General features: G+C 52.3%; 1 protein-coding gene across 16 annotated transcripts in view; it reads right to left on the bottom strand.

The window, feature by feature from the left end:
* The window catches only part of Lpp (LIM domain containing preferred translocation partner in lipoma), a 617,771-nt gene extending 614,039 nt beyond the window's left edge, over window positions 1-3,732 (bottom strand). For 5 of the 16 annotated variants that reach the window (XM_050159989.1, XM_050159995.1, XM_050159997.1 and 2 more), the window contains exon 1: window positions 3,567-3,731. The gene's annotated coding sequence lies outside the window, so the exon portion shown is untranslated. Of the gene's footprint in view, window positions 1-2,107; window positions 2,178-3,390; window positions 3,497-3,566 lie in introns of those variants that run through there. The other 11 variants (XM_050159990.1, XM_050160002.1, XM_050160006.1 and 8 more) reach the window with 4 other exon arrangements.
* Window positions 3,733-6,597: the final 2,865 nt, after the last annotated feature.

Raw genomic sequence — 6,597 nt, forward strand, 5'->3', positions numbered from 1 at the left:
CCCCCCCCCCCCCCCCCCCCCCCCCCCCCGCCCTCCGCTTCCTCACCTCCAGTGAGTTTAGGCAGAGCGCTGCATTCCAAAGCCATATTCCAGGAAATGTCCCCACCCACCAATGCACACATCCAACTCTGAGGCCCTCCTTACTGCGCTGGGTCAAAGTCTCAGGTTCACTTATCCACTTATAAAAAGTGTTCTTATGCCTTCGGCTTCAACATCATACACTCGATCCCACAGTGAAGCTTCTAGAGGTCCTACCCAGCCTTGCTACCCTGTGAATCATGACTCTCAATAGGATTGATTAATGGCCCCCACAGCTGCAAGACAAATAGAAACTATACTTCGGAAAAAATAAAAATAAAAAATCAGTCCTCCCTTTTAGGGCAGCCAAAGAGGCTCCACAGGCAAAGGTTCTTGCAGTACAAACATGGTGCTTGAGTTTCTGGAACCCAACAGACGCCACAAAGTTGTTCTCTAACCTCCACAAACATGCTGACCCTTTGAAACACAGCTAAAATAAACCGCCCTGTCCCCTGCCCTTGCACAGAGGACCCTTTGTCTAGCGGCTCCATCTCAGGCCTTCCTTCCTCCCCTCACGCCTCTCTTTCTTAGCGCTGGAGATTCGGTTCAGACAGTACCCATTGATGGGGGTTTGCTTCTCTGCGGCTGATCATTTCCAGCCCACTGTGTAGCCGAAATACTAACCACACCCTCCATGCTCCTCCGCGGTGGCACACACCTGGCGCTCCTCTGGCGAAGGAAGGGTGGCCTCCTCAACTTAAACGCCCAGAAGCCCACTTAGTGTCTCCCTGGACCACGGGGGGAATGGGCCTGAGGCATGCTTCCACACTGGGTCTCCTCCTTGCCTTTAGCCTCTGCTGTATGGAGTTACCTTGCAGTTGGTTCCCAGCCCTTACAAGTTATACAGTCCTTGATTTACCTGGTCCCAGGACCCCAGCACGGAAGTCATCGTTCTGAAATCAAAGCTAACCTGCCTCTGCTCCAGCACTAACCCACTAGATACACTGTGGGGCAAAGTTACACATTCCCACCAAGAACCCCAAGTTTGGAATTACCACTTTCGTGTACCCCTCTAATTACCTCTGTAACCTCGGGTAAAAGGGTTAAAATGGAGAAAGCCTGTCACCATGCTTACTTCTCAAGACATTCCCATAGAATATTTGATGGAAACGGCTTTTTTTATAAAATGCAAAAGTTCTATACATTTATAAAGGACCTAGCAACCAAGTTTTATCAAATTTAAAACAGCGACTGTAAATGCACTGCATTGCCAACTTAAGAAGAAAACCTTGTTCAGCTAGGGCGCATCTGTGCTTAAAAGACCATCGTACTTCAGTGGTAGAAAAACGGGGAAAAGGTGCAGTTCAGAACTCATTTAATAAACTCTGCCTCAATAAAAAATAACAACCATATTTGACAGTGGGGCTGGTGCATGACAGGCATTCAGCAACACATGCCAGGCAAATCAAACAACCCATGATCATTTTCTTTAAGCCAAATTATCACCTCTCTCACTGAACCTGGGCAGCAGGAGGCTTCTCAATGCCAGTTCTCCAAATCATGTTCCTGCCTGCTCGAAACCCTCAAAAGTCATATGGCCTGGCATTCCTAAAGCCTTCCAGAACCAAGTCTCCTCTCCTACCTATCACTGTCTGGCAATGTCTACCCTCTCAGAGAATTCACCTCCTTGCCAGAATGTCCCTCCACGAAAGGACACTCAATCCCAGCAATAATGACCAAGTCAAGAACTGGCGTCCCCTCCCACTTCCTAACCCCAACTCCAGGCTAGAGCTGCTTACGAGGAATTGGGGATGGGGAGAAGAAGGAGGGTCAGGAGATACAAGACAAGATACTTTCCAAGCCTCAGGACCCCTGGCACGTCCCCCTACCCTTCACACATCGAATCCTCACTAGACAGCATTCTGGACTCTACAGGCTGCCTTCCAGAGATTAAATGCAAGACACATAATTTCCTCTTTAAACGCCCCTTGGTGCTGACAAGAACCTCACCAGGAGACTCTGGGGACAGGAAGAATCTTACTGGGTTTCTGTAAACCACCACCACCACCACCCTCCCCCAAACACACACCTCAGTCCACCACTATCCACCAAAGACTTCAGGACTGGCACTCAACTTCTGCGGATCTGGGTTTGTTTCCCTATTTGTAAAAAATAAGAAAAGCGGTCAGGGAGAGGTTTACTTATTCCGCAGCAGCCTTGTACACTTTACCTCTCTTCCCATAAAGGTTTTCGAAAAAGTTGCTTGGGCGGGGAGTAGTGAACCATTAAGTCACCAACATCTTGGAAAGAAAGTTTTATTGGGGAGGCAAGCTTGCAAAGGGGAGAGAGGGTCCAGATACAAAATGTTGGAGTCTATTGAGAAAGTCAGAAAGGAAGGCTGATGAGGTCTTGCTAGGCCTCCTTGTGGGGGAGGGGAAGCAGTGGACCCCTTCCTAAACAGAAATGAGGTTAAAGACATTTTACACCACCTTCCAGTCCAAGTACCCAAGTCACAACTCCACTGCTATGGTCTCCTGTCAGACTCCCACCCCAAAGCCATCAGCGCAACGTCCAATCCCCACCCTTATTTAGCTTTCTCCGGTCCGCAGTTGCCTCCCTGACAAGGAAGGCCTTGCCTTCCTTCAAAATAGTCAATCACAAACACACACAGCCCTCCAAGACCACTTCTGGTCTCTTCATGGAGACGGAAATATGAAGCTTCTTCCCGAGACACCCCCCCCTTAAAAAAAAAAAAAAAAAAAAAAAAAAGGCTGATCTTCGAGATCTCCAGCATTTGGCCCTTCTTCCTACTTTGGTCAAGTTTAGCTCCTGCGTTCCAGAGAGCTCTCCCTGAGGGCAAAGTCTGGCCTGGAGTAACCAACAGTGCTTGAAAACAGTGGGGACTCCAAAACAGTTTACAGAAAAAGGCGGTCGGGGTCCTAAGGCACCGATCTTAGCCAAGGCTCCACCTTCCAGGAATGACTTCCAGGAAAGCCCGCCTCTCGGTGCCTCGCCAGCCTTGACTGTAAAATGGGAAGACTCTCGAGTCACCGGGTCCCTAGGCCCTTTCCGCTGTGACAACTGAGATTCCACGAAAGCTCGAAGCAGCCGGGCGCGGCCCCGCCCCCTGGGCACCCAGAAAAGCCCGGGCCGGGGGGCGCTCGCAGAGGACGCCCGCAGCGTCGCCCCTCCCCCCACGCCGTTCACCCCGCTTCCCGGCCGGGAGCCCGCACTTCCGCGGCGAGCAGGGCGGAGCAGGGCGGTCCCGCGCTCCCGCCACCGCAGCGGCTCGCCCCGGGAGGGGGAGAGGATCCGGGGTTCGAGCGGGCACCCGCGGGCCGAGGCTGCGGGAGGAAGTATTCGCTACTATACCTGGGGGAGGAGGCGGACAGGGCAGCGGTGGCCGCGACGGCTGGAGGCGGAGGCTCGGGCGGAGGAGGAGGTGCCGGGCACTCCCCCCTCCCATTGTCCCGGCCCGCGGCCCGCAGCGGCCCGCTCCGCCTGGCCCAGCGCCCTCCCCGTGCCCGGTCCCCGCTGCTGGCCCTTACCTTGCAGCGGCCGGCTCTTCCCGCCGCTAGTGCTACTTATCCCGGGAACGCTCGGAGCGGGGCCCGGGAGCGAACCCACAGACAAAAAGTGAAACTTCGGCAGGCCGGGAGTGGCTGCTGGTTGGTGCTCTCCCCCTCCTTCCTCCCCACCCCCTCCCCGCGGTCTCCCGTGCGGTGCCCTGAGCGCTGGAGGCTGACGTCAGGGGCCTGAATTCCTGACTTTGCCTGCACGCATTTGTCCATGTAAGGTATGGGGAGGCGTGTGCCCGCGGGGCCGCTGCGCTAGCCGGGCTGGGAGGGGGCGCGGCGGGCAGCGCCCGCTCGAGGTGGGCGACCCTGGGCAGTGCACTTCCTGGAGGAGGGGACACGGGGGTGCAGGGAGCTTGGGAAGAGGAAGGGAAAGAGGGATCTGCCTCCACTGGAGGAAGAGGAAGGAGATGCAGGAGGAAGTCGAAAAACCGGCACACTAGGGTCCGCTCTGCAGGCGACAAATTGGAAGGCTGAGTTTGAACGAAGAGATCCTGCCACGGAACACCCCCTCACCCCCACTCTCCCCACCCCAAGAGTCTCGCTGGAGCCCCGCCCAGGACTCCAGTAGGACTCAGAACTTCGGGATGGTGGAGAGCAACTTCGGTTCACTTCACACGTGAGAGCGCCGAAGCTCTCAGGCGCCGCGACCTGACCCAATCGTACACAGCGCAAATCTAGGAGCAGAGCCCATTCTCAACTCCCAGCTGGGTTTCCGCCTTCAGGCAGGACCCAAGCTCCGTGGCTGTGAACTCAGAACCGAGTTAGACCTGGCAGATGACTCGACCACCCACTGAAGTGACTAGCCCCAGTTCCTGGAAGGTTGCGGTTGACAAGCCTTGAGTAACAGTGGCAATCAGGGTAACTTCCTGTTCTTTGTTCAGAACAGAAATGAACCTTTGGAGTTTAAGATGTGCTTCCCATCCCTGCTCTGCCGGAATACCAGAAGGCTTGCTCTTTTCTTAGCGCTTAGAAAAGAAAATACACAAACTGGGTGAACTGGTTTGAATAAAGACTGGCCTGTTCTTGGAAAGGTTGGGGTTGGATTTTTTTTTTTTTTTTTTTTTTTGTCTTTGATAGTTGTAAAAGTGAGCAAAGATGAGAACCCCATGTACCAGATGAAGACATGGAGTAGGAGGTACTGGAGGCCCTCTGGGCTGCAGTATTGACGGCTTTTAATCCCAGCACTAGGAAGGTAGTCTATGTGGTCCCTGTCTCCCCCCCCCCAAAAAAAACCTATGATTAGTTCTTTTTGTCTCTCTTTCCTGTTCCTACACAAAAGAAATGCCTCACCTTTGCCCGCGCTGACAGCTACCCCAGCCCACCCTAATGGCTCTTCCACCCATTACTACCATCTCAAATAAGTTGCATGGACTAAATGTGGTAACGTGACCTGCGCCACACAACTGCCTGGGCAGGATCCTGAACCCTTCCACTCCAAAGCCACTTTCCCTCCCCCGTGTGCTCCCTGACCTCCTGTTGCTAAGCCAGTCATGCACATACAAAGTACACCAAGAACCTATGGGTGCAGGGAAGCTTAAACGTGGCTCTTTTCGGGTTCGATTTCGATTACTCCATTTGACTAAGAATTAAGCAAATCAGGGTCAGAGTACAAATTCTTGTGCTTAACGGTTATTGAACAACGCCTCCCTGCTGTTTTCAAATTCAAACACTTCTGGGTTTCAACTACTTAACCCCTTTGCCCCGGGCCACTTTCCCAGCTGCACGTTCAAAAGTCGGAAAGCAGCAGCAGAGAAGATCAAGAGTGGCGCACATTCCTCGCAATAATGAAATCTTTTCTCCTTATAATTAACCTGGTATTCAGACTTTGAAAGATCACAGTCTACTCCCTCTGTCCTAAGCTTTTCAGCCAGTCTGGGTCCTGTGTGCTATCTCCTACTGATTGTGGGGAAATCACCCAATGCTCATTTAGACATAACGGAACTTGACCGGCATTGCTTGCTTGCTTTTATTCCCTTCTCCGTAACCCACTTATAAAGAGGGTTCTAATGAGGATTAATAAAATTTAATAAGGTGTAATTAGAGTCATTCATTTCCCCCCATCATACACATTATAAGAGTGCTGTGTTGATCCAGAAATGCTGCTAATTATGTTGAAAGTGTTCCGTGTCTTAGGAAAGATCACTGTATTGCTTCTCCTGAAATGCTGATGAATTGCTCAGGTAGGCATGAACATTACAGAAAGTTAATCACAATAAGTAGTTGCAGCTCCTGAGGTCCTCCCCAGGAATGTAAGTGACAAGGTCAGAAGTTGAGTGTTTGGTGAACCACAGGCCGGGCCATCATGAGTCCTAACCCAAACCAGAAGCCTCATTCTGCTTTGTTGTTCTGCTTTCTTTCGTCCCCTCACGTGCAGTGCGCACAGACCTGGGCCAGATCAAAAGTTTGCTCACACTTGCAAACACGGTGCAGTTTAAATACCAATTTACCATAGCAGAGAATAAAGGTAGCCCAAGACTTCAGATGAGGTAGAGAGCGTGGCCCTGTGGCCAGAGGAAGGCTCACGGGTACTAGGAGCTTTGTCACTTGTCTAGAGACAAAACACAGGCAGGCTGATTGATCCTGTTGCTCCATTGTATTGGCCACCTTCCTATACCGGAAGGCCGCTCAGAAGTTATAACCCTTTTTCTGGAGTCTGTGTCCATCCATAGTGTAAGGCCTTCCTATGCAATTCAGTTAACCTGCAGCTCCCTTGACGGGGCTGATGTTATTTCTGTAGCTGGTACATGAGGAAACGAAAGCCGGAGGAAGCCAAGCAGCTTATTCTTAATACGAGCTTTTGGGAACACAGAGAGTCCACGGTGAACCCAGGGAGCCTGGCGCCTGTCTTCACACTGCGGAGTGGCCATCTGCTCTCACTGTGAACACTCCATTGCAGAGGCTCATAATCCGCAGCCGTGGAGAGGAAGAGCGCAGGGGAGGCTACCAGGCGAAATCGGAAGGGCACAATCGCCAGGGAAGATGGGAGGCGATATCGGTCTGA

Source organism: Alexandromys fortis, unplaced genomic scaffold, assembly GCF_014885135.2.
Source record: "Alexandromys fortis isolate MF-2015 unplaced genomic scaffold, M_Fortis_MF-2015_v1.1 scaffold_100_3062768_6864082, whole genome shotgun sequence".
In the NCBI taxonomy this organism is placed as follows: domain Eukaryota; kingdom Metazoa; phylum Chordata; class Mammalia; order Rodentia; family Cricetidae; genus Alexandromys; species Alexandromys fortis.